The 27,143-nt window shown below is 41.4% G+C and overlaps 1 long non-coding RNA gene across 1 annotated transcript; it reads right to left on the bottom strand.

The window, feature by feature from the left end:
• Nucleotides 1-2,841: 2,841 nt before the first annotated feature.
• On the bottom strand, nt 2,842-27,143 carry LOC138825779 (uncharacterized). Its single transcript, XR_011371516.1, has 4 exons — nt 26,897-27,143; nt 15,416-15,501; nt 6,422-6,456; nt 2,842-4,090 (listed from the first exon to the last, which is right to left on the bottom strand). It is a non-coding gene; the product is annotated as an uncharacterized lncRNA (long non-coding RNA).

The raw sequence follows: 27,143 nt of genomic DNA, 5'->3' as shown, positions 1-27,143 counted from the left end.
CAAAAAAAAAAAGAGCTAAAACAGCTAAATCACTCTCTCTCTCACTCTTTCTCTCTCTCTCTCTCTCTCTCTCTCTCTCTCTCTCTCTCTCTCTCTCTCTCTCTCTCTCTCACACACACACACACACACACACACACACACACACACACACATACACACACACATACACATCAGCATTCCTCCATACCTCTGCTTGACAAAGAGATAGGTAATTTAATCTCTGGGGACAAAGCAGGTATGAGATTTTTTTTTCTGGGGGTCCAGTCGTGGGGCCTGAACTCTGGGCCTGGGCACTGTACCTCAGCTCTTCAGCTCAAGTGCTCTACCACTTGAGCCACAGCGCCACTTCCGGCTTTTTTTTTTTTTTTTTGCTTATATGGTGCTGAGGAATTGAACCCAGGGCCTCATGCATGCAAGGCAAGTGCTCTACCACTGAGCCACCTTCCCAGCCCCGGTATGAGATGTTTTAAGAGATCTAGAGAGCAGAAATTATTCAGTGGCCCATACCAGCCCCAAATACCAGCTAAATATACCTTTTTTGAGAAATTAAAGAATAGCAACTTCTTCTCAGTAACAAACTAAAGCTCTACTGAAAGTTTTTTAATATTAAACCAGCTAATCAAAAAAAGCAAGACATCAGAGACTTTTTCTCTTCCTAAGGGAAGCAGATATTATCTTTTTAATAGAAAATTTAAGCACAATATAAATCAGGTATATGCTAGAAGCTTAGGCTTTGACCATAGTCTTACCATCTTTCATAAAGCAGAATAACTTGGATTAATAGATTCAATCAATAATTATTGAGCAAATGAAATGGTATGACTTAAGTATATCTGAGAGCTGAAAAGCAAGGTCTACCTTGAAAGAGCCTTGACAGGACACACACAAATAAGCCACCCACATGCAATGAGAATAATCACTTTTATAGACTTTTAAGTGCATGAACAGCACTAGATATGCAATTAAGTAAAAAAAAAATCACCATCAAAGAATTAATATATGTTTGATGATCCATGAATGCTTGAGGATGATCAGTTGATTGAATGGAAAGTCACAGGCTTTTAAAGCTCTAAATTCTCTGACAGATGCTATTCACGATGCTAGGGGAGGGCTGGGAAGGTGGCTCAGTGGTAGAGTGCTTGCCTTGCATGCATGAGGCCCTGGGTTCAATTCCTTAGCAACACATTAGCAAAAAGAAAAAAAAGCCGGAAGTGGCGCTGTGGCTCAAGTGGTAGAGTACTAGCCTTGAGCTGAAGAGCTGAGGGACAGCGCCTAGGCCCAGAGTTCAGGCCCCACAACCGGACCAAAAAAAATTTTTTTTTAAATAAAAAAGTTGCTAGGGAATACTTATCTCTGGTGATGGCTATGCAACACCAAAAACAATCTTCTGCACAGTTCTAGACAGTATTTTTTGTTATTTCCATTGTTGCTATTTTGCTGTTTTTACCAGTCATTCAATCTGACTGTAGGTTTAAATGGAATGTTCATTTTTTCCAATGGTTTAAAGCCTATCCCTTTTTTTAATTGTAAAGGTGATGTATTAGAGGGGTTACAGTTACATTCATAAGATAATGAGTACATTTCTTTTTGAACATTGTTACCCTCTCCCTAATTTTCTCCTGCTCCCCCACAATACCCCTTCCCTCCAAGTTGTACAGTTCATTTCCAACATAGTTTCTAGTGAGTATCACTGTTGCATTGGTTTACCCTTTGTCCTGCCATTTCTGTGATTCCCCTTCTCTTCCACCACTCGAATAAACTTATATACAAGGCAAACAGTACAGAAATTAAAAAGTGACAACAGGACATAAACCAAAGGGGAAAAAGAAAGAACTGCAAACAGTAAATTATAAAAAAAAAATTTCCATTTCTTGCAGTTCATTTTGATAAGCTTCATTTTATATGGTCATGTGCTCCTTGTTATTGAGCCATAATGATTTTCTGCTAAGAATATCATAGACATGTTCTTATTACAAATGAGGGGAACCATGTAGCCTGTGTTTCTTTGGGGTTGGCTTGCTTTTCCAAGTCTTTCATTTCCTTACAAATGGGGCAGTGTCATTCTCTCTGATGGAAGCATAGGATTCCATTGTGTATATATACCACATTTTCTTGGTCCATTCATCTACTGAGGAGCATCTGGGTTGGTTCCATATCTTAACTATGGTAAATAATGCTGCAATGAACATGGTTGTGCTGGTAGTTAAAGCCCATCCTTAAAGAAGGAAATTTCACATCATCAAAAAATATCCTTCAGTACAAGTGGACCTGTTGCAACAATGAGAAGTACAAGTTGTCATGTCGAAACGAACTTTACAACTTTGGTTGGGGGGAGAGAGGATTGGGTGGGGGGGCCGGAGGAGGCTGGGAAGGGATGGGAAGGGTAAACAAAGGAGGAGGCTACAATGCTTGATAAGAAATGCACTCATTATCTTGCCCATGTAATTGTAACCCTTCTGTACAGTATTTTCACAATAATATATATATATATATATATATATATATATATATATATATATATATCCTTCAGGGCTGGGAAGGTGGCTCCGTGGTAGAGTGCTTGCCTCACATGCATGAGGCCCTGGGTTCGATTCCTCTGCACTACATAAGCAGAAAAAGCCGGACGTGACACTGGCTCAAATGGTAGAGCACTAGCTTTGAGTTGAAGATCTGAGGGACAGTGCCCAGGCTCAGAGTTCAGATCCCGCAACTGACTATATATATATATATATATATATATATATATATATATATATATATATATATATATATATATATATACCCTTCAAAAACAAGTCTTTTTGCAGTCATATGTTATAACACATTTTATTTGAGCATATACAATCCTGTGCAACTAACTCTTAAGCATGCTGAAGTACAAGGGCTAGAAAGCCAGACTGAAGAAAGACTCAAAAAAGGAAAATTTTAATGGTGAGTCTGGGCTCTTTTATAATTCCAGCTTTAATATAATTACTGAACTCCAAACAATGAATCAATGATGACCAGAGAGTTCTTTAGTATTCTGGTTTGTCTGCATAGTTTATTGTCTTCTGTTTTAACCTTACCTTTTCTAATTATTTTCTATTGCATGTTAAGCTTCAAAAATCAGAATATAATGGAGCATGCATGCCTATGCTAAGGATATTATGAGTACTTGATGCATTCAATGGAACATCTCAGTAATTTTTCCCCATCATTTCCACTACATGATGGTAGCTTTGTACTTTTTAATGTTTCTAGAAAAATATCCTATCCTCTGAAAGAAAAATATTTAGTTCAGTTCAAGACAACATTAACATTTTACATTTACTTGACTCATAGAAATAGATGAGTACTACCTATCTTAGAAACCACTTCTTTTTAAAATGGGACATGATGGAACACTAATAGTAGACCTGTGCTCTAGTCTCAGTTCTGCTAAGAGAAAATTACTTTACCTGCTTATACTCTACACTTACCTACTTTGTGAATGGCATCTGGACTACCCTTTTAAAAGATGATGCCATTTAACTTGTACTTGAATAACCTTGATCAAGTCATTCCATGCTCCCACACATTAATTCCCTCATTCTAAAATAAAGATCACAGTTACTCCCTCAAAAGATACAAAGATTAAACATTGTAAACTATTAACTGATTGATTGATAATATGCATGCACGTGAAACTGGAATTTTTAGGATCTTGGCTCAAACTCCTGGGATTTTACAGGTCAGGTCCAGTCATTTCACTTCTATTCACAAAATAAAGAGATGACAATGATGAACAGCAGAGAAATAATTGATGACATGGTGTAAGCAGCCATTGTCAGCCATCTTCAGGGCACAGACATGAGCTATAGGGTTAACTAGACAAAGGATTAGGGACAGGAAGTGATAAATATGCACAGTTTAAACAGATATGTTCACAGTTGTGTTCAGAAGTGGTTAGAGGTGGCCAGAGGTAGCCGGAGGTGGTTTCAGAGTTTGTCTGACAGTCCATTGTCTCAGGATTGGTCAGATGGGATCTTGTTACAGTAACAGTCATTGACTCCAAGTAGGTGGTCCGTCTGCTGTCCACTCCATCCCAGTTTCAAAGATATCTGAAAAGTGACTGCAGGAGAGAAAAGTTCAGGACAAAGATCATAGCAATACAATAGAAACTGAGATAACTAGCTTTACACTTGCTTTTGGTTAATTTGTGGGTCCAAGTAGGGAGTCATGTTCTCAGCAAACACAGCACAATTACCTCTTATATACATATACCCCTAACATGAGAAAAAGAGAAAGAAAGAAACAGAAAAGTGGAAGGTACCTGATACTTAGTATGTGTTAAATGAAATTGTTGGTCATAAAAGAATACTATAGTGATGATTATTATTAGGCCATGGTTCTTTTATGATACAAGATCCAAAGAATCTAGCCTGAGAGAGTGTATCATAACTTATGAAGTGGACAACTTTGGGCCAACCCAGATGCTCCTCACCTTACACATACCCCCTCTAAAAGGTACAGAAATATGTCCACCACCGAACCATTCCAAATTCCAAACCTCAAAAGCAAATAGGCCACTCATTAGCAAAATTCAAGCACAGAATTTGTCTTATTTGGATGATATAAAGGTACTCTGTGAATGAGCCAATCAAGAACAATTAAAAGTTTGCCAAATGAGAATGTCAATGTCACCTCACAGATGCCATTGTGCTGAACATGGTCAAGACACTTCTACATAGCCAGGCCTGCATTAAATGCCTTTGAAATATTATCCGGAATCAGACTAAATGGCCTTCAATATCCCTTCTAATCAAAGAATGCTAATATTCTTGCTAGTGTTCTGTTCCCTAATAACACGTTCAAAATATAAATACAATACAAATAATAATAATAAAAATACAAATAATAATAATAAATACAATACAAAATAAATAATTGACAGAGGTCTATCTAGGGTGTTCGCTTAAAAAATTTGGTAGTGAGAGTCAAGGCTGGATTGATATCTCACAAGCCATTTTCTGCACCCTGACTTCAGTACATTATCTGGCTAATTTTCTTTTTAATACTGGCTTGCACTCACTCCCTTGCCCTGATTTATTTCCCTGGATTCTCAATTCTCAGTTTCTTCACATAAACCACTTTCTTGCCTTTCCAAATTAGTTTAATCAAACCTGTGCCCATTCCTTCTGTAGAAGTTGTGTTACAGTTGGGTTTTTCAGGCTACAGTTATCAGCTCCCCTGTCTTCTCAATGTCAATTTCAGCTGAAAGAAAGAAAGCAAGAAGGAAGGAAGGAAGCAAGCAAGCAAGGAAGGAAGGAAGGGAGGAAGGAAGGAAGGAAGGAAGGAAGGAAGGAAGGAAGGAAGGAAGGAAGGAAGGAAGGAAGGAAGGAAGGAAAAGGCAAGCAAGAAAAAAGAAGAGGAAGAAAGAAAGGAAAGGAAAGAAAGAAAACAGATGATATTTAATCCTTCCAATTAACATTTTGCAAGAGCAATCACTTCATGTCTCCAGTCTGTGTGAGGCCAGGGAAGAAATAAAAGGCCACATTACATCATATGGTGGCTAAAAAGAAACACTTTGAGCCATGTCACGGGGACAGTCCCTGCAAAACCAGAATGTCTAGTCTCTGACCTACAGCAAAAAAAGTATCAAATAACTGAGACAAGTACAAGTGCAAACAACTGATCAAGTCATTAAACCCTAACACAATCACTGGGTAAGCAGAGCGCAGAAGGGGGGAGGACAGAGGGGAGGGCAGGGTGTTCATTCAAACCTACTAATTAAAGAGCAATCTAGAAACAAGAGAACAATGATTTCTTTTTCATGTTAGTTTTCTAGAAGGATCTGAAAACATAGAGTGACACTACTCTTAGGCAATAAGCAGAATTCCCTACTTACAAAATCAGCAGAATTTTTTCCCCTCCCTTAGAAAGGTGAAACCACTCCCTCCTGAGCCTCCTGAGCTGGTGCTGCTGAGAGCTGGGCTCTTAGCAACCTAGTGGGCGAGGCCCTCTTTTCTGCCATGACAGAGAAAATGATAGTGTTTCTGTGGGCAAAAGAAAATCCCTGGTCAGCAAGCAGGCAGCCTTCCCTGAAAACCATACTAAAGAGCAGTTGACAAACAGAGGCTTCCCAGCTGTTCTGGCAAGGATGAGATTATCAGGTGGATGAAGGAAGTGCTTAGTGAATAGTAAATCGAAGAACTAACATTTCTGCTGCCCTGAGTCTATGGCAGTCCCTGTGGTAAGCATTTTTATATGTGTTGGTTATTTAATATTCTCTGTAACCTTAGGAAGGTTGCTATGAGTATCCTCCTCATCTTTCAAATAAAAAAGAGACAGAGAGTTAATAAAAAGTTAGCCCCGGATGGGAGCGTAAAAAAAAAAAAAAAAAAAAAAAACTGGGAGAGAGCAAGGGAAAGGATGTTATCCAAAAAAGAAATTGACTCTTTACCTGGCTTATGTAACTGTAACTCCTCTGGACATCACCTTTATAATAACAATAAAAAAAATTTAAGTTAGTCCCAAGGTCACAGAACAAGAAAACTGTCATTGTTATTTAACAATACACCCACCACAAGTTCAAGTTCCACAGAATCTCTAGTGACTTTATTGCTTATCTCCTTTGAAAAGAACTGCAACAAGATGTCCCCACTTAACTATTAGAGAAGAATAGAAAAGAGCTAATTCAAGAAAATAGGTGTAGGTAAATTCCTTACCATAATAATGAAGTACAAAATATAGTCCTCAAATATATTAACAAAGTAACTTTAGCGGCTCAAAGAAAAAAGATGCCCTTGCTTATAAACCACAAACTTCCACATCCAGTAATATATCCTACATTTATTTAAGTAAAGGCATATGATTTTCAAAAATTAACACATCCTCTCAACCCCCTCTCCTGCAACACTTTATGCAGAAGGCACTGTGTCTCTAAGATCTCTTTAAAACTATACTCAATGACTAAGCATGCCCCATTGATTAAATTTTTAGATTTTTTTAACCTAAACAGTAATTATGAAGACAGAGTAAGTCGGCAACTTGACCCATTAGTGGAAGGAAAGCAGACATGCCATTGTGTTCAGAGCAAGGTCTGAATGTGGGCTGGGAGAGGAAAGTGCATTATAAAACCACAGGGACCAGAGCCAGCACCACCCCCGAGGACCTTGGAGACTCTCAGGCACAGAGAATGTACTGGGTGTTTTCTCTGCCTTCTCTATACAGGGTTTTAAAAACTAGGTCTCCACACTGTTCAAAAAGAAATGTGCTCATTACCTGACTTATGTAACTGCAACCCCTCTGTACATCACCTTTACAATAAAAAATAATAATAATAAATACATAAAAATAAAAAGTAAAGGAAAAAAACTAGGTTCCCAAACAGTAAGTGTTTGTAAAAGATAGGTCCATTTGAGAAGTTGATATTCTCCCTACATTTTCATTCTACTCATGGTTACTTCTGTTTCTAAGCAGGCGGGTGGAAATGCAGGCTCCAAAGTCACCCAGAGCAGTGATCAAGGCCCACAGTGTCCGTGTGTTCATCAGTGTTTTCATAAGATAATGCACATTTAAATGCTTAACACAGCTTTACTTATTAAAAGCCAAGGGCATAATCTTCCTTTCTAGGATTGATTAAATTTTCATACTTGCTCTAATTATATGAATAAGGGATAACTGGTAACAAGCAATGTTTTGAGACTTCCAAAAAAAAAAAAAAAAAGAAAACCTCAATAAAATTCCATACCTGTGGTCACATCAGATCACATAGTGTCAGAGTGTGGAATGTGATTAAAAATAGGAACAACAGATTGGGTCAATCATACACTTTGCTGTGTCCAGAATTACTTGCTTTAGTGCTACCTTAAGGATTTGTTCTTTGAATAATCTTCTTTAGTATTTTAATAGATAACTTACGTGCAAATTTTTAAATGTCTGACAAGGTGCGCATGCGCGTGCGCACACACACACACACACACACACACACACACACTCACACACACAATTCTCACCAGGCACTGGTGGCTCACACCTGTAATCCTAGCTACTCAGGAGGCTGAGATCAAAGGATCACAGTTCAAAGCCAGCCCAGGCAGGAAAGTTCTTGAAACTCTTATCTCTAATAAACCACCAGAAAACTGGAAGTGGTGCTGTGACTCAAGTGGTAGAGCACTCGCCTTGAGCTATGAAAATTGTAAAGCTTAGTAGTTAAGACTTATGAGACTTGATTCAAAGCTTACCTTCTCTGACAAGCAGATCTGAGTTTGAGTCCTACTTAGATAAAGTGAGGCAAATTATTTTTTATCTCCATACCACTGTTTCTAGCTTATAAATTGAGAAAATGAAGAGTGATTGGTTCATAGGTTGTAAAGATTACATACAGTAATACAAATCAAGTGCTTTTTTTGGTACTTTGCCTAAATATTATAAGTGACCAATAAATTTCCGCCAACAGTGGTGCTGGTGAAAGTGAGGATGACATCATAACAAAGGTTATGATGGCTACTGTGATGGTGGTGGCAATGGTGGTTATAATGAGTGTTGGTGGTAGAGGTCATCACCATACATGGCACTACTGATGGTGATAGTGAAAGTATTCCTTATGATAATGATAATGGTAATGCTGGAAGAAATGGTTATAATAATGTTAGTGATGATGAAGTATGCTCACCATCTTCCTAAGTGTTCTTTGTCAGAAATGCTCTCTCCTTGACAGATACACTCTCTCAGCTCCACCTGAACTTAAGAAATATTTGTTCTATAAAATGTCCTAGGCTCCCACGTGGAACTGATCTCTTTTGATCTTGTACTTCTCTGTTGCGCATACAAAGGTCCATGAGAGGATATGTGATTCCTGACTGTGTTTCTTCTATTCCTATGTCTTCCCCTCTTACTATACTACAACTCCTTTAATGTGGGAAGTTTGCTTCATACATTTTGTATCCCCTATGCCCAGCACAGTGTCATATATATTATAGGTATCTAAATAAGTATTTAGGGGATAAATGTTGAAAAAACTTACTAACTAGTAGTCAAGGAAACAATGTGAATTATAAAAATAGCAGTAACACAAAGCCTTTGTCTGCATTTAAATATAAAACTGGAAAATCCAATATTCTAAACTTGGAAAGTGAGAAAGAAAAAAAATAGAGAAGATGGTTAAGCTGAGCAATAACATATTCACAAAATAACAGCATATTGAAACTTAGCCCATAGCTCCCCAAAGGTAAAAACTTTATCATATTTACCCTGATATCATCCACAAGACCTACTTTAAACAAATAAACATGGTAGTTACTCAATAATTGATTGCTGAATGGAGGAAAACGGAAGTAATGAACAAATGAAATGACTTTCTATTTGCCTCCATAAAACATTACTGAGATGTACTATGTTTTAATTTATTTGATATCAGAGGTTAATAGTTCCCTTTAGACTTAAGCTGCTGGAATCATTTAATTTTCTTATATTTGGTCCACATGTGAAATTCCAACCAACATCAAATGGAAGTCTGATTAAACAGACCAGGATCAGCTTGTGTGATGGATGTCAATTCCCCTCGGGACAGGATGTGAGTCTGGAGACCAGAAGACTCCACACTGTAAAGCTGAACATTCTTACAAAGAACCCATAGGCTGTGCACAAAGAAAAATGATTTGTACTTCACCTCCCAAAGAAGCAACAACACACATTCAGAGACCCATAGGTATCTGGATGGAGTCATCAGATCTGAGCCTGGCCTTCTTTGGTCTTGTGTGCCCCACATTTCATTTTTTTTCTTACTACCTATCACGGAGCAGGTGGGGGTGGGTGGAAAATTCAATGTATTATAAACTATTTCCAATATAAGGAAGCAAAAGGACAGAGCACTTTTGGTTTTTCCAGATTATTCTAGCATCTCTAAAGCTTCTCGTGCCCTTGAAGCTGGTTTCCTGGGACAGCTAAGATTCCTGGGAATCTGCAAGCAGCTTAGACTTATCTGGTGAGTGATCAGAAGGCTCCTGGGAGGTGGCCCAGCTGGGACTCCTTCCAAACCATGTCTGCACCACCTGTAACTCTTCACTACATATGCTTGCCAGAAAGATCGTCCCAAGCCTGGGGGGATAGGGGAGGGAGAACTGCCATTCCAGAAAGAACCACCAGCCAGCTTTGGCAGCAGAAGGGTGTCCTTGTGCATGGAGAAGATGTCTGGGCTTCCAACCGAGGGCACCTCGCCAGCCCTGGTATGCAGATCTGGGACTCAAGCCCACAGAGCCTGCCCCAACTTGCCCAAGAGAGAGCAAGGCCAAAGCAAGATGGGGAAGGTGTTCATTCCCCCACCTCTTTCCAATTCCAGCCAGATCCAGGCTCCTTTGAAGTTTGGGGCCAGGAGGCCAAGCCAGTACCGATTTGAGTGTTTTGTTTTGTTTTTCAGTGAGCCTCTGGGACTCAGTCTCTGGAAGGCAGACCAGCAGAAATCAAAAAGCACGGACTTTGCAAGCAGACAAACCTCAGTTCAAATCCTGGTGGGACCATACACTGAATTTATAAACCCAAGGAAATTATTTAACTTCTCTCAAACTTCAGAGTTCTTATTTCTGCAATAGCACTAACTGGCCCCATTAACTAGACTTGCAACCTAATCACATTGATATTTTTAGCTGCTTTTATGTGATGGGGAAGAATGGCCTACCCTTGGCATTATAAAATGTTTAATGACATCCCTGCCCTACCCACTACACATCAGTGGCTCTCCTTCCATCCTAGTTGTGACTACCAAAAATGTTGTAGAGGTTGATGAATACCCTTGGTATATGGGATAGGAGAGGCTAAATCACTCTCTGTTGAGAATCTGACTTAATTTAATCTTTAGGATTATTTTCTACAAATTAATGCAAACACAAAACCCAGTGTCTATGAATTAATGAAAAAAATTACTCAAAAATTAACTCTTGCCTCGTGTCTGTGGCTCACATCTATATTCCTAGCTATTCAGGAGGCTGAGATCTAAGAACCATGGTTCAAAGTCAGCCTAAGCAGGAAAGTCTATAAGACTCTTTATCTCCAATAAACTACAAAAAAAGAGACAGAAGGGCTGGGAAGGTGGCTCAGTGGTAGAGCGCTTGCCTTGCATGCCTGAGGCCCTGGGTTCAATTCCCTAGCACCACATAAGCAAAAAAAAAAAAGCCGGAAGTGGAGCTATGGTTCAAGTGGTAGAGCGCTAGCCTTGAGCTGAAGAGCTGAGGGACAGCGTCCAGGCCCAGAGTTCAGGCCCCACGACTGGACCCAAAAAAAAAAAAAAAAAAAGAGACAGAAATGGTGCTGTGGCTCAAAGTGGTAGAGCACTAGCCTTGAGCACAAAAGCTCAGGGACAGTGCCCCGGCTCTACGTTTAAGCCCCAGGACTGGCACAAGAAAAAAAAATTAACTTTTATAGAAGATTTATAGATCCCCCCACCCATCTTCATTCAGCATTTACCTCAACACCTTGATAGCTGCTTCCCATGAACCCCTTGTTCTCTGATCCTATGAGTACAATGAGTCTGCGAACACAGCAAATTGGAAGTTGATCTCAGAAGTCCCCTCTTACTACAGATAAGAAATAGCCCAGTTCCCTGGCCTCTTACATAATTCTGAGGTCTATTCTACACTGTCCCCAGAAATCCCCAGTGAGATCAGACTCCATTGCTCATCCTAGGGACTGATTGGGCAGCACACTCCCTACCCTGTCTCTCTCCTGCTTCCCTACAAGTATTTCCAAGGATCGCCTCCCAAACTCTTTACACAACTTCCTCTGTCTTTTCTGTTTCTTTTTTAATTTTTTTTTGTTTTTTATGCCAGGAAGGAAGGAAGGAAGGAAGGAAGGAAGGAAGGAAGGAAGGAAGGAAGGAAGGAAGAGGGAGGGAGGGAGGGAGGGAGGGAGGGAGGGAGGGAAGGTTATTTGTTGTTATTGCTGTTGTTGTTGTTGTTGTTTAATGGCTGTGTTTTTTTATATGCTACCCTCTTGAACCTAGGTATATCTTTTCTGGGCCTTTTTACTGTAGGTTTCTCAAGAGGATATTCAACTCTGATTCTTCTGTGTAGTTCGTCATGATCACTGTGACTGAAGTGGTCTTTTTAAGCTCCAATTAAACTACTATAATCTTGAGTTTGCTCATTAATCTTTTCTGTAAGAGACAGGGGCTTGAGGTAAATAGGCATGTCTTTGTCTTTTAGGTATCCTCAATACCAAACTCATGAGTTCAGAAATATATAAACTTTATGAGTTCAGAAATATATACTGGTGTGTAAATAAGATATTTTGCTTTAAAGGAAAGAAATGTACATATTACCCGATGTGGAAGAAATAACTATTGTCAAAGCTCATAGAATTCATAAGCTTTATAGACCACGATAAAGACAATTTGCCCCATGAAGATTAGAACGTGTTTGTGACCTTAACTAAGTATCACTATCTTACAATACTCTGAAATTTGTGAAATTTATGTAATCACTTAATCACAATAAAAAATTACTATAAAAACACAAAAAATATGTGTTGCTTTTTCTCTATATAGTGATGCTTCAAAGAGGCTTTACCATATGATCCTCACTTTCCTAAAACAACAACTGACTCTTGCACACATAAAGTATTTATGAATCCCAGAAATTCTTTAACTACTCACCATCTTCGAAAAGGCAGACAACACTAACAGCATTATCTAAGCCTTCTATGGTTATACTTCACCTGGCTCCCAATGGGAACAACCTAGTGCCTTCTTTAGCCAAGAAATAATGTGGCTTGCTATCCAAACCTGTCAGGCTATGGACACAAGCTCCTCCCATATTGCACAACCAGGTAGATGGCTGTCATGAAAGTCAGGAAAATTCTTTGGAAGTGATGCTCATTGACTTGAACTCTGTCAAACCTAGAACAGCTTCAAAGTGGAATGTTAACAAATGCAACATTAGTTCAACATTAAGCTTTTTTTTCTTGGAATTATGCTTAGAAATAGAAAGCTGATTCATGGAAACTGAAGGTAGAAAACAAGAGAAAATGTACTGGTTTTGTTCTAAAGGTCTGATTATTTCTACATATAAGCCATCATCAGAGGGAAGGATCTAGCTGAGGTACACTGACCCTCCTCCCTTCCTTACTCATTTCCATTCTCACCTTTCTCTGGCAAAGCTGGCTGAAGAACCCCCAGCCATATCTTTTCTAAAAAAAAAAACAAAAACAAAAACAAAACAACAAAAAAAGAAACCTCTGAGACTTGGGTAAAATATAATCACAGGCAAAAAATATGAAATGATATTGGTAATAATGAGTACATTTTAAAAGGGAAATAATATTATTGAAATATAGAAGTATGTTCTACCATTGGAACATACCTCTGAAATTATCCAGTGCAATGCTACAAGATTTTAAAAGGAAAGAAGATATCATACTGGCAACGAGGACCAAGTCAAAGAAGAGTTCTCGTGATACTTGACTCAACCATGCAACCAGCAAGCACTAAGCATTTACATTATGTAAGCAGCTCATGAATCAAGAGCAGCTTGCTGACTCCTGAAAATAAAATGACAATATTTATAATATGCACATGCCCTCCATGACAAAGTGTCTTGTCAAGTGCCAGCCAGGATGTCTGAAAAGTAATAGATGTTTGCTTGATAATAAATCTGTATCCTGTCAGTAAGAAGATACTACTTGAAGTCTCTTTTACAAAGTCCATCCCTGAGCTAAGAATTAACTATAATCTGTTTTAAATATATCTTCTTTCAGGACTACTTGCAGCTTTTCTTTAGTTCCAACTTCCTAATCTTGAAGATCCTATTAATACCTAATTTATTTAATAAGATGGGTTTTTTACCACCACATAATCATCCTCAGTTCTCCAATTCTTCAGTTATTGGCCATCTATACGCTCATGTAGAAACCTGATTCAATGTAAATGCTGTCCTTTTCTTCCTGTGTTTGTTAAAAAAAATAGCTTCTATTTGATGATCCATGGTAATATAAAATAGAAGCTATCATAATCACACCTTCAGGAATATGACCTAAACAGTAAAGGGAACTCTCCAACTCAACAAGTAGTTTGGAATGAGACTGTTGGAGTTGACATCCACACTAATTTCTCTCTACTGCTCCTTCTTATTTCTCTTCAAGCATTACCAGTAATGAATGTCTGCCTTCTGAGTGAGCTTGGCTGTCATTGGTGGTTTACAGGCATTGACAGTGTTTTAGCCAATAGTTTAGATGATCTAGCATTTCCTTTTCCACACAAGTACTATTTTTTCTCTTATTACTTTCCTACCAGTAAATCCATGTGGACTCTTGTCAGGAAACTCAGAATATTATTTATTCAGGGCCTTACAGGAATAATTAAAGGGAAAGTAGAGGCTAAATTCTGGTTCTGACTTCCTGTATACCACACATAGTCTCCCATATACCAATGTCCCCACTAAATGATCTCAAAGAGAAAATGATAAGTTTCAGCATTCTAGGTTAAAACCAAAAATTTTGAAACCAAGCCATCACATATTATTCTACTCTACATATCTAACATTAGGTGAGACAATCCTTTCTGGTACCAATTTTCCCTGCTATCTAAAATAACCACTGCTGCTGTTATAAATACAGATAGTTATATGAATGCACCACAGAAGAAGGAATTGTTTTTCATGAGAAGTATGGAAAGGATGTTTAAACATCATGCTTACCTTGAAACTATTTCAGAAGAGAGCATGAATACTACAGCCTACCAAAGACCAATGCTGTTCCATATTCATTTCTCAAAATGGGACCCAAAAAAACTCCAAAATAATTGTCTAAAGCCATAGCTATTTTCTAAAGCAACTATGATGGAAGATGTCTACATTCTGACAGAAAATTATAGGGTAGGATAACTTCAAAATTTCATCAATAATGCTAGTGATATAAGCTAGCTTTTACTTTGACTCATGGACCTAACACCTTCCTTTACCAAAGACTACATCCCTAGTTAAAAATGTCAACTTCTATATGGTTTTCTTAGCTCTTGATATGCCATGCCTAAAATGGGATGAATAGCCCAGGCCTTACTGGGATTATCAAGTAAATTTTCACAATGGTAAACACAGGGTACAGTTGGAGGGGGAGGGGAGAAAACAGACTAATGAAAAAACAAGTACTATTTGTTTCTTATAATAAGAAATGTTATTCAGCACAGCCTGTTTAGAAAGCAAAATGGTGAAACAAGTTAGAGCTGAAAGATTTCCCAATCCATGTGATAATCACTCCTAGAAAAACAGCATAAACTAACCATCACTTGATGGACATTTGCATTGTTTCTACCTTTGTGCTCATACATCTGTGAACATTCATGTACAAGTTTTTGTGGGACATATTTTCATCTTTGTTGGTATAATAAACAGCAGTGGGAGTGCTGGTTCTTTGTTTAACTTTGAGGGGACATGCCAGGATCTTTTCTAAATTTGCTGTGTCAACTCACCTTCCCTCTGGCAGTACATAAAAGTCCTGATTTCTCCACATCCTTCAAAGTACTCGTTTTCTTGAGTCTTTCACCAAATAACCAGCCTAATGGATATAAAATGGTATGATGATATTATTTTTTTAATTTTGTCATCTAGAAAAATACTTAGAATGAGAAATAAAGGATGTGAATACTCCAAGACATAGCAATAACCACCAAAGGTAGAAAGAGCCAATAAAATGCCTTAATGAAGCTGAAAGGCAAAAAGTATCAGGGGGAGCAGAAGAGACTTCAGCCCTAGAGTGAGGTGGCTAAACTTCATTCCTAACTCTGAACAACTTACTCAGCCTCCTTGAGCCTTGATTTCACACCTGTAAAATGGTAAGTTAATAATATCTATACCACAGGACTGATGTGATAATTACATAAAATGGACATAGAAGGGACATAGCATAGTCCCTAGCACACAGAAAGCACCCAATAAATCTTTGGCCTAGAAAAGTAGTTTAATCAAAATGTATCTTTTTTTTTCCTTTCCTCTAGGAAACATTACTATGTAAATATGCAATGTGACCCTCGAAGAAGAAATCACTGGTTTTCCAAATTTAATAGAAAAAATGCTATATGTGGGAAGAGAAAGAGGAGGAGGAGGGGGAAGAGGAAGAGGAGGAGGGGGGAGGAGGAGGAGGAGGAAGGGGAGGAGAAGGAGGAGGGGAAAGGAGAGGGATGGAGGGGGGAGGAGGAGGAGGAGGGGGAAGGAGGGGGATAGAGGGGGGAGGAGGAGGAGGAGGGGGAAGGAGGGGGATAGAGGGGGGAGAAGGAGGAGGGGGATGGAGGGGGAGGAGGAGAAGGAAGAGGAGGAGGGGGAGGAGGGGGAGGAAGAGGAGGTCTAAACCAACTCATGCATCTGGGAGGACATGATAGCTTTGTCCCCTGCAGATGCCCTTCAAACCTGGCATGTGGTCATGCTGCAATGGGAAATCCCCTCCTTCTCCTTTTTAGCATCATGTTGCTATCCTCTCTTACCTCCAAATCCTCCTGTTTATCTCTCTTGCCTGACCCAGGAGAACTGACAACTGTTCAGTTGTTTGTCTACCAAGATGTGGTTAAAAGGAACTTTGGTTTCTCAGGGAATAGAATCTTTTTAAGCAAGAGACAAAGAAAATGAGTGGACAGTTAAAAACACATAGAACTGGATGCTTTACCTCTGGCCTGTTATATCAGCGGCTAGGGGTTAAGACCATCAGCTCAGAAACCAGACTAACTGTGGTTAGGTCTCTACTCCCTCTTCGTGTGACAGTGAGCCATTCTACTTCAGCCCTCTAAACTTCAGTTCTCTCATGAATAAGATGGGAATAAAAACAACCACCACTCACATGCCTGCTGGGAGAAATATGTGAGATAGTGTACCTTAAAGCACTTAGCATGGTGCCTGGTGACCAGTAAGAGTGCAATCCATACTAGATAATTGCCTTTATCTTGGAGTCATTGGCAGGCAACAGGTTTGCAGAAAAGCATTCAATTTAACTCAGGAAATCTAGGTCTGCCAAGGGCTCTAACACTAAGCCACTCAGTCCACCTCTTTGAACCCTTGTTTCCTCATCAACAAATTGGGGCTAATCAAACCCATCTGGCAGAATTGTTCCAAGCTTCAGGGAGCTACTGCACGGGGAAAGTGCTCTCAAGCTATTATGTGATATGCTAGCATCACTTAATGTAATCATTTCCAAGCTAGCTCCAGTCCTCTGGGATTGTTAGGCAGATGCCATCTACATAAGTTTGTTGAGAATACAAGCTATGCCAGTCATTGGGTAATACCTAAAAGTACCCTAAGAGTTTAATGATGCAAAGCCTCCAAATTGATATTAAATAGCATGGCTTCCTTTCAGCTGAAAGTTTACAGTGGTTTGAGCCCTTAAAACTACAACTTAGTGTGGTCATTTGTCACCATTAAAACTCATGCTGAGATTTAATTGCCAATGTGACAGTATCAAGAGGTGTAGGGGCCTTTCAAAGATGGTTGAGGGTCATGGAGTCTCTACCCTCATGTACAAATGAACATAGCCCCTTGCACAAGTGAGAGTGCACTGTGATAAAGCGAGTTCTGCTTTCCTTGGCTCTCTCTTGCGTCCATTCTCATCATGTGATCTCTTCTGTATGTGGCTATTTATCCTTCCTCCCACGGTGAATACTTCCCCAGGAACCAAGCAGATAGTGACATGATACACTTGGGCTAGCAGAAACCATGAGTGGAAATAAACCTCTTTTCTTTACAAATGGTTCAGTTTCAGGTGTCCCGTCATAGCAGCAGAAAATGAATTGGAGACACCAAAAGATGAAGCAGTCTGGGATCCCCAGATAGACATCACAATGACAGCCATTCGTGGGCTGGTCAGACCTGACCCAAGCATGCCAACGGAGGATCCAACGATCTGAATGCCTGGCTCACATTAGAGAAATTTTCAACCTTTGAGGTTGATCTCTGGAGGTCCTTGTCACTTTGGTCACTCTCCAAGGTGAAGTGAACTGACTCACATGAGTTCTGGGGTAGGTGAAGCATCTTTATCCTGAGTTCTCTTAACTCATGGAAGTCTTAGGAGATTATAAAACAGGAGAATAAAAGGGAAAATGACAATGGTAGAAGTTTGAAAGAAAGAGGAGACAACTAGGGCTTTCCCCAACCCAGCTTTGCCTCCTCAGGTAAAGGGAGAGGAAGGGTGGCAAGGTTGCACCAGAGCAGCTCTGAAGAGGAAGCGGTTTGAGGAAGAATGGGCTGCAAAGCTCAGGGGAGGCTCCCAGCTCCTGGGAAGGGGAGCGACACACACTCAGCTGACCACAGGACAGCAGCTCTTTGTGGATGCCTCTGGTCTGAGGAAGGGGCCACAGGCCAATACTACATGGGGTAGGAGGTGGAACCCTAGGCAAAATTGGGAGAGAGGCAATGCTGGACCCCATCCTCCTCTTCATGCTTTGAGCTTTACCCCATTTCCTCTTAGCTGTGGTTAATGGGGGGGGGGAGGTCCCTTGCATGTAATTTCTACCTTTCTGTTCAACTAAGGACTCACTGTGGCTTACCAGAGGCCCAGAGCCTCTTCCTGCCCTCCCTTACCCTCTCCTCCCTCCTCAAGTTCTCTTTTCTATTTCCCTCCTGTCTATTGCTTCCCGCCTTTCTTTTTGGGTCCCCTGTTAGCTCTTGCTGTCTCTAATGTCTCTCTCAGAATCCACACACTCAAAACTGCTTCTTCCCTGCTCCTCCCTGCTCAACCTCCCCCCCCCCCATTTCTCTCTTTTCTGTACTGCTCTTTGCTCCCCTCCTCCTGTTCCCATTTCTCTGCTCCCCTTCCTCCTCTCTGGCTTCTCCTTCCCCTCCCTTTTGCTTCTCCTTCTGCTTTCCGGGTCTAACCTTTCTTACTGTCAGCCCATCCTTTCAAGATTGAGATTTTGATTCTCTGCGTCTGGCTTTTAGAACTTGGCAGGTGGAATCAAATCATAAGTATAGCTGTCATAAAGCCCAACTCTTGTGTCTGGGAAAGAATAAATAAGGTAGGAAGAATGGGTGGTTCGTGTCTGAATGTAAGATGGACCTAATGATAAAGCCATTGTGTTGTAAATTTTCCATAAATATAGACTGCTTGTGTTTCTCTGTAGCCTCCATATACAGCCTAGCCAAACTCCCAAGATATGAAAACTACTCAGTCACTATCTATCAAAGTAGTGCCTCAACCAATAGATGAATGAATAGAAACATAAATGTGGCCTTATTTCACTTGAGCACATATAATCATGGTAGCAATGGAGCCAGAGAGTAGAGATGTATGCCTATGGTGAGGCTTGGAAATCCTCTGGTGAAAGTACACATTTGCTTACAGTTACCTGACTATGATTAAAATGTAAGTGCTGCTTCTTGCCCTCTGCAATGAGCTAGCATTTTCCTTGCTGACATAACTAATTGTCTTGATAAGCCCACTTTTATAAATACAAGTAGACTTCCCACGCACAGCTTCTACAGACCAAGCACTGGCTCCACCCATGTCCCTCAATGAGGCAAGATTATCTACCCTTCTCTGCATCTGACCTGTTCACTGCTGCTTCTGCACAACTCTCTCACACACACACACAATAAATGTTGCTTTTGTGCCTTCCTCATGCCAATCTGTGTGCTGAGCACTTTATCAAGATTATCTCATTTAATTCATACAACACTCCAAAGAAGGTACTAGTATTATCTCTGCTCTTCAGATAAGAAAACTAAGGCCAAATTTGCTAAATTTGTCTGGTTTACACTACTGAATGTGTTCCAGGGCATAGGCATTGCAGTTTTGAAACCAGGATGGTCCCAAGCTAGCCATCCCACATTTCTTAGGGCTGGGGAATTTCCCCAAGACATGGGATTTTTAATGCTGAAACTGGGCAAGCCCCATGCACACTGGATGAGTTGGTCACCCTACTCTAGTCACATGCCTGAGGCTACACAGCTGGTTCACATTACAGTCAAAACCATCCTATCTGACTCCACAGCCCTATTTCTAACTTGCCCAGCCTTGCCCAGGCAACCACTTATTCTGAGTTCCTGGCCACCCCTAAAATATCCTGCAGTCATACCCCAGCACCACTATGTTAGTCCACTGTCAATCACTGTATTAAATACCTAAGATTATCAGCTTATATGGGGGACATAGTTTGGGAGCAATGGGAGGACCCATTGCTTTTAGGCCCCTGCATGGGGTGATGGGGCCACAGTTTATTCCTCATCAAGGTGGGAGCATTCAGCATACTAAAACCAAAGAACAAAAAGAGAGAGAGACCAAGATCACTCCCTCTCTTTCTCTCTCTTCCTTACACACACACACACACACACACACACACACACACGCAATAAATTATATTAAAACCTCCCACTAGGCCCTATCTTTTTTTTTTTTTTTTTTTTTTTGTCAGTTGTGGGGCTTGAACTCTGGGCCTGGGCGCTGTCCCTCAGCTCTTCAGCTCAAGGCGAGCGCTCTACCACTTGAGCTACAGCGCCACTTCCGGTTTTCTGGTGGTTTTATTGGAGATAGGAGTCTCACGGTCTCTCCTGCCCGGGCTGGCTTTGAACCACGATCCTCAGATCTCAGCCTCCTGAGTAGCTAGGATTACAGGCGTGAGCCACCAACGCCCAGCTCTAGGCCCTATCTTTTAAAAGTTCCACCACCTCCTCTCAGTGTCAAGCTGGGACCAAGCCCTTAACACATTAGCCTTTGGAAAAACATTGAAGATGCAACCTATCAAAACTATCTTCCAGAAAAGCCTCTTCTGGGCATGGTAATGGATGCCTATAATCCTAAATACTAGTGGAGTAAACATCAGGAGGATCATGGTTCAAAGCCAACCTGGGGGGCTGGGAAGGTGGCTCAGTGGTAGAGCGCTTGCCTTGCATGCATGAGGCCCTGGGTTCGATTCCTCAGCACCACATAAAGAGAAAAAAAGCCGGAAGTGGCGCTGTGGCTCAAGTGGTAGAGCGTTAGCCTTGAGCTGAAGAGCTGAGGGACAGCGCCCAGACCCAGAGTTCAGGCCCACGACCAGACCAAAAAAAAAAAAAAAAAGCCAACCTGGGCAAAATAGCAAGATTCCATTTCAACCAATAAACCAAGCTCACACCTGTAATCCCAGCCACTGGGAAGAAAAGGTTAGGAGGATCAAGGTCTCAGGTCAGCCCCCGGCAAAAATGTAATATCCCTTTCAAAAAATAACTTAAAAAATAAAAAGGATTGGGGACATGCTCAAGTGATAGAGTCTTTCCCTGGCTAGCATGAAACTCTGAGTTTAAATCCCATTATTACCAAAAGACACTCTTTTTCACTAAAAACAACTCCCACTGGGTTAAGTACTATCTAAAAGCATCCTGAGTCACTTCCAAATTTCTCAAGTCCTTCCCCTCCTTGCAATTCATTTTACCACCACCCTGACCCAGATCTTCAGCCCTGGATTTTCAGACCACAAAGATTTTTCTGTCTCCAAGTGTCCACCCTACTACATGCATACCCCAGATTCCTTCTGTCAAAGGGTAGACCTGAAAGAATTCACAGCACCACCACGCATCAAGCTGTTAAGAAGCTAGGAGGAAAGCATTAACTGACATCAAAACAGTACCAGGGAACAGCTCAAACACACGAATCTTCCTAACCCACGGGTCAGCAAGCTTCCAAAGGCCCTACTTTGCCCCCATGCTTCCTCTCAGAGAAAGAACAAGTCCTAAATTTGCATCTGGTGCCATTCTAGGCTCCTGGAACTCCTGGCTAGTCTACCAAGGACTGTGCTGACAGGCTGGTCACCACCATGGAGACTACCATGGAGCATATGCCAGGGATAGAAACCAGGGGAAGCAGACACAGGGACCCCAACAAGCAGCTTTCACTCTCACCTCCTTGCAGCCTGCCCCACCCCCATCCACCCCAACCCCATGCAACCTCTTCTCAGTAACTTTCCAGAATATGCATTGTCAGTATCAGGACTTGGAACATCAAAACTTTTCAATCTCACTTCCCATCTGTTCCATATAACTGGGTCTTGTGGGGTGTGTGTGTATGTATGTGTGTGTGTGAGAGAGAGAGAGAGACAGAGGCAGAGAGAGACAGAGAGAGATTGCTTTAGGGCTTGAACTCAAGGCCTGGATGCTGTCCCTTAGCTTTTTTGCTCAAGGCTGGTGCTCTACCACTTGAGTCACAGCTCTACTTGTAGCTTTTGGTGATTAATTGGAGATGAGTCTCACAGACTTTCCTGCCTGCAAACCTTGATCCTCAGATTTCAGCATCCTAAGTAGCTAGGATCACAGGCATGAGCCAACAGCACCCAGCTTGATTTCTTAATAAGATTGTCAGGTCCTTATTTAGGAAAAGGAAGAGACCCCACGGAAACAGAAGAAGGAAAAAGTGAAGGTAACAGGGGAGTAAATATAATTAAAGTATGTTATATATGTTTATGAAAATGTCATAATGAAACCCATTAAAGTGTACAAAACAGCTGGGCATCACTGGCTCACAGCTAGAACACTGGCTACTTGAGAGGCTGAGACCTGGAGGACTGTTTCAAAGCCAGCCTAGGCAGAAAAAGTCTTCAGGATTCCATCCCAATTGACCATCAAAAAGCTGGATTCAAGTGGCCAAACATTAGCTATGGGTGACAGCATGAGGCCCCAAGTTCAAGTAGTACAAAACAAAATGTCTTGGGGACAGTAATGCCAGAAAGTCTTTCTTCTGCTCTCTCCACAATTCATCTGACCTTGTGACGGACACAATGAGAAATCCTTAGTGAGCTGAGTTAAATTGGTCACAACAGACATTCTGTCACAAACAATCCTCCATCATAATATTTCCCCTCTGATCCCAGGATGCAGAGCGGTCCTTCTGACAAAGGAAACCCCAACTGCATACTATTTTTATTGCACTCTAGGAGGTCCAGAACTGACATAAAATGACCCATTTACATTTCTTTATTCCACCCCTGCAAAGGAATCCGCCTTCTTCCCAAGCTCTTCTCCAAGCCCAGGATATCTCAGAGAATCTAATCACCACCTTCCAAATCTTCCCTGTCACTCCACCCCCTCAGCCAACTACACACACCACCTCAAGCACCAAGCCGCAAGTCAAATTTTCAAAGTTCAAGAACTAAAATGAAGGAGCAGGTGACTCATCTTTCCTTGATTCAAAGTGCTCAGGATTTTCTAGAGCAGCCTGACACCCCTGGGTAGGCTCTTCCCCCAGGCGAGACAAAATTAAAGGATACCTACTTCACCAACTGTATGCCCAATGGACCACAATTACACTGTCCTGATCTGTGAACTTGGCCACATTAATCTCACTGCTCTGGGCGTAGGGTCTCTCCACTGCCAAGTGCAGGACTCACAGCTCTTTCTTCAAGGGCCCCTCCATGTGCACATTCTCTGACTAACTTCCTTCTCACTTCCTGGGAACCCTCCATAGTACAATCTGATTCAAAACCAATTCCAGCCCCTATAAACTCTTCTGTCTCCAACATGCCTCTCCCATTGCCAGGAAAAAAGGAGCAGAAGATGAGGAGGTGCCTGTGGCTTACATCTGCAAATCCTAGCTACTCAAGAGGCTCCGATTTGAGGATCAAGGTTCAAAGGCAGCTTGGAGGGAAAGTCCAAGAAACTATTATCTCCAATTAACTTCCAAAAATCCGGAAGTGGAACTGGGCTCAAGTGGTAGAGTGCCAGTCTTGAGCAGGAAAGCTAAGGGACTGCTCCTAGACTCTGAATTCGAGCCTTAAAGTAATCACACACACACACACACACACACACACACACACACACACACACACACACACACACACACACACACACGGTGCAGGGATTATTTCTTTTCCTTAATTTCACCCTGAGAGAAGCTGATGTAAATAGCCAGTTCACTCAAAATGGAAAGTTCCCCATTCCCTAACAAAAGGGCAATAATCCTCAGGTACTCTCAGCTGACCTATGAAGGTAAAGCTTCTCAAACAACTTTAGTGGCTTGATTATAGCTATCATCCCCAGCCTATGCTATTTACAATCTCAGAAGAGGACTGGAAGCAGATCAGGAGCCTCCCTCTGCAAAGCCAAACCCAACTTTGGACTTCTCTTTTCAATGATATACAGGATCCCATTGGACATTCTTTGCAAAGGAGGAGGAAATTCTGCTTATACCACAACTGTTTCTTGATAAATAAAACTCTCTTTGGATCTGCTGAGAACCTATATATGTATGTATGTATATAAAATAGCTCATAAATATATACAAAATGTATACACACACACACACAAAATAGCTCATAGCAAAATGTGGGAAGAGAGACAGGAAGAGCTAAATTATTCTCCATAGCTAATAAGAAATGAGAATCCAGGAAGAAAAGAATGATAAGAGAGGACGACGGAGAGAAGCAGTAGCAAACTGGGTGAGAATGCGGCTCTATGTGTGATTCAGCAGCCAATGAAAAAGCTCAGGAATGGAAGACCAGAGCCTAGAAGCCTGTTTTCAACATGGAGTTGTGAACTGTTGAAATCTCCTCCCAAATCTACTATAAAATCTTTTCTACAAACTACCTTGAATGAGTGGTGTTTATGTGTTTGGGGTGATGGAGCTCAGGAAAAAGGATTCATTTCAGGTATGGACCAAAATGGACTGGCACAACAAAATGAACAGAACTACTTTACAAAAAAAAATGAGGGAGGGGCACTTCGTAGCTAGACTGATGATAAGAAAATGACTCCGAAAATACTTGGAGAAACTGCTGATTGTACTGAACTAGTCATTCTTCAAGCTCATCCTTTCTAAATGTGTGAAAATTAAACCCCCACATACATACCATGCACACTTATGTGTGTATTCACATGCACGTGTGTGTGACACATGCACACACTTGCACACACACACACACACACACACACACACACTGCAGGAGAACATTTGACCAAACCTAGGCCCAGACATAGGGAATGGGCTGACAATGGGCTGGTGCCCCTAGAATCTAAGAGTTCCCCCCCCACAAGGAACAGAGGAAACAGCAGTTTCAAAGTTACAGTTACAAAGGAGTATGAGGATGCCCCACAAGGGCACTTCATGGGGAGAGAGGCTAAGCAGAAGAGTTTGAGCTGATAAGATTTTAATTTCTCTTAATGGTCTAATACTTTTGTATAGGATATTTGGAAATACCTAAAAACTTGTAACACTTCCGTGAGGAAAATTGGCTTCCCTGGTAACTAACTCCGTTGAAACTGCTAGAGTGTGGGAAAAACTGAGCTAAGAAAGAAAGCAAGGAGGGCTCAATGGTGGGAAAGAACCAAATTACTGGCAAACAGAGTATCATTCCAGAGAAAAATGGACACTAGCTATGTTAGAGAACACTTCCATGAACTGCTCATTGGAAAGAAACAGCTCATGAGTACAGTCTAACCTCAGACTGCCCAGACCTTACAGCTTCTGCCTTTTCATGTTTTATGTTTTCAGTTTCACTCACTTTCCCACATGTGATTACTGAGCATTCAGTGAGAGTCAGCTGGAGATACAGACAAGACCTTGCTCTCTGGGACTTCACACAGACAACACAGGAAGGGAAGACGTGAATGAATGAGATTAGATGACTGAAGATGAGAAAGAATGACTACAGCGGGATAATCTTACAACACATCTTGAGGTAGATATTCTTTTGCAGCAAGGGCAGAAGGCCTCTCTGCAGAAGGCTCATTTGAGCTGAATGCAAGCAATGAGAAGGGGCCAGACTTGAGGAGGTTCTGGACACAGCTTCCTGAGCAGAGAGGAGGATATGAACAAGCCTAGGTAAATCAGAAAGGTCTGTAAGATAGAACTGGAGATGAGGTTGGGCAGAAAGAACAGAGAGGTTCGTCTTCCAGGACTGTGAAAGCCCACTAATGGGGCAGCCATCTGGAGTGTTGTCATGGTCAGAAGTCATTTTCCTGAGCTGGGAGAGACCATCTCTTAGGAAAGACCAATCTGAGGGAGCTCAGCACCCATGGAAGCTGCAGGACTTGTGCTTACAGTGAAGATCCACCAGAGGGCTCCATGAGGAGACTCCTGTCCTGCCTTTTTCCTCCCGTCTCTGACGCTTTTCCTGTTGGAAGGTAGAAGCACTTTTTCCCACTGAACAAAAGCTTCTTTACAAAACAGCCACTGTACTTTAAACACACACACACACACACACACACACACACACACACACACACACACACACACACACACACTCAGAACCAGTAGCAACCAACACAATAGGACAGCCCTGATAAAAGTCAGTGCTGCCAGCCTAATGGCTGAAAGAGGCAAGGCCTGTTAACCAATGAGCTCCTCAAAGGTCCATCCTAAATCCCATGTGTTCAAAGCCCTATGCTCAAATCCAACTGATTTGGTCACCTCCTTTCTAGATAGGCAATCCTGGGGGGGAGGGGGATGGATAAAGAATGCCAGTAGCCTAGGCCAAGACCAAGTGCCAGCTTTCCAAGCAGCAGATCTGCCCAGAAGCAATGACTTATAAGCACTTAAAACACTACAGGGGCCAGGTGCTGATGACTCATGCCTGTAATGTTAGCTACTCAGGTGGCTGAGATCTGAGAATTGCAGTTCAAAGCCATCCTGGGCAGGAAAACCCTTAAGACTCTTATCTCCAATTAACCACCAGAAACCCAGAAGTGGCTCTGTGGCTCCAAGTAGTAGAGAATTAGCCTTGAACAAAAGAGCACAGGGACAGCACATAAGCCCTGAGTTCAAGCCCCATGACCAAACGAAAAAGAAAACAAAAAAGCCACTGGAGGGGTAGTGTGCCTGTGGATGTGGCTGGGAGAGGAGGAGGGGCAGAATAAAAAGGTAAACACTGCTTGCCACACAAACTAAATAGATTATCTATTAAGTATGATTAAATAAAGGCAAGAATTCCTCCTGGTTCACGCACCTGCCATACATGTGTGAAAGAAGGGGCTTCAGCCTGCCTCTGGAAGTGGAGACAAGTGGAACTTACCAAGGAGCCCCAGGGCCCAGGAACCTTTGTGAGCACCCAGAGAGAGTCCAAAGGGCCAAAGGTAACTGCTCTCTCAAACTCTCGCACTCTAATCTTGGCCATGGGAATTCTTGCCTGCTGGAATTCTTTTCCTTCTTTTCCATCTATTGGAATTAACCTCAGACCCTTGCCTGAACTCCACAGACCTTGGTACTGGTTGTAGTCGTGTCTGGATCTGTGTCTCTCATCAGAGGAGCATCTTCCTGAG

The sequence above is a fragment of the Dipodomys merriami genome, unplaced genomic scaffold (assembly GCF_024711535.1).
Source record: "Dipodomys merriami isolate MVZ:Mamm:240054 unplaced genomic scaffold, mDipMer1.0.p SCAF_14, whole genome shotgun sequence".
NCBI lineage: Eukaryota > Metazoa > Chordata > Mammalia > Rodentia > Heteromyidae > Dipodomys > Dipodomys merriami.
This window is presented reverse-complemented; position numbering and strand designations above follow the sequence as displayed.